Consider the following 1,558-nt stretch of genomic DNA (forward strand, 5'->3'; position numbering starts at 1 on the left):
GTAATCTTTTGAGCAGGTGACTATCATAGGCAAAAAACAAAACGTCAATGTATTGAAATAGATGAATATCACACACAAACTACAACAACAAAAATTTAGGTATCACCACAGTGAACAATTACGTAAATTGGAGCAAGATTCCACACAAAATGTAAAACCTATACAAATCTTTGGAGAAAAAGTGAAAGTAAGATTTTTTTCAAATTTAGGATTAGGCAAACTGCCAGATTTGATACCAAATGCATTGTCCATAAAAGAAAATATTAACAAGTGAGTACAAACTGAGTCTAAATATTTTTAAAATTGTGTTCTTTGGAAATCTCTGTTAAAAGGATGGCAAGAAAAGCTAAACCTTAGAAGGAAGTTATCTACAAACCACACTCAGTTTTCCAATACAGATCAATTTCCATAAAACCAGTTGAACCTCAAAAATCTAGAACTCGCTTCTTCATGAAAACACTAAAAGGCAGATGATGCTGGTGTTGTGGGAGGGGCCAGAGTCTCCAGGAAGACTGGAGGCTCTGGGCACCTACAGCTGGAGGACAAGACTCTTCCACAAAGGCTTCCAGAGCTGCAGGGAGGCCAGGGTCATGGCCCAGGCAGATGAGGACAAGGATGGGGAGCTTGTGGGGGCAGAGCTGACGACAAGGAAGACAAAGCTCCCAATCACCAAGGTGGCCCACCGAGTCAAAGACATGAAGATCAAGTCTCTGCAAGAGATCTCTCTCTGTGCTCTGCCCATCAAAGAATCTGAGATCATCGACTTTTCCTGGAGGCATTCTTCAAGGACCAGTCTATGGAGATGATGCCTGTGCAGAAGCAGAACTTGCTGGTCGGAGGACCATGTTCAAGACATTTGTCACCACTAGGGATTACCAAGGACACGTTGGTTTTGGTGCCAAATGCTCTAAGCTGGTATCCACTGCCACCCATGGGGCCATCATTCTGGCCAAGCTCTCCATCATCCAGGTGCAGTGTGAAGGCTCCCGGGGGACAAGATTGGCAAGCCACATATCATCCTTTGCAAAGTGCCTTTCCACTGTGGCTCCATGCTGGTGTGCCTCTTCCCTGCCCCAGGGCCACTGGCATTGTCTCAGCCCCTGTCCTAAGAAGCTACTGCTGATGTGGAATTGATGACTGCTACACTTCTACCAGGGGCTGCACTGCCAAGCTGGGCAACTCTCCTGAGGCCACCTTTGATGCCATTTCCAAGAGTACAGCTATCTCACTCCTAATCTCTGGAGAGATGGTGTTCTTCAAGTCTGCTTCTCAGGAATTCACTAAGCACCTTGTGAGTACCCACATGAGAACCTCTGTGCAGAGGGCCTAGGCTTCAACTGTGTCCAACACATAATTTTATATTAGAGGAATAAAATGAATGAAGCTGGAAAAAATCCAACTCAATGAAATACCTACTCAATGATTAATATTGAAGGCTATCTGAGAGTTTATTGCATGTCCTTGTTTGTTGCATTTCCCCAGGAGAAAAAAGAAAAAACAATTCCAAACTTTAAAATCACCCAAAACAAGCAAACAACAAACACAAACTAATCCAGAT

General features: G+C 43.8%; 1 pseudogene; it reads left to right on the top strand.

The window, feature by feature from the left end:
• On the top strand, positions 578-1,354 carry LOC110257878 (annotated as a pseudogene).

The sequence above is a fragment of the Sus scrofa genome, chromosome Y, assembly GCF_000003025.6.
Source record: "Sus scrofa isolate TJ Tabasco breed Duroc chromosome Y, Sscrofa11.1, whole genome shotgun sequence".
Classification (NCBI taxonomy): domain Eukaryota; kingdom Metazoa; phylum Chordata; class Mammalia; order Artiodactyla; family Suidae; genus Sus; species Sus scrofa.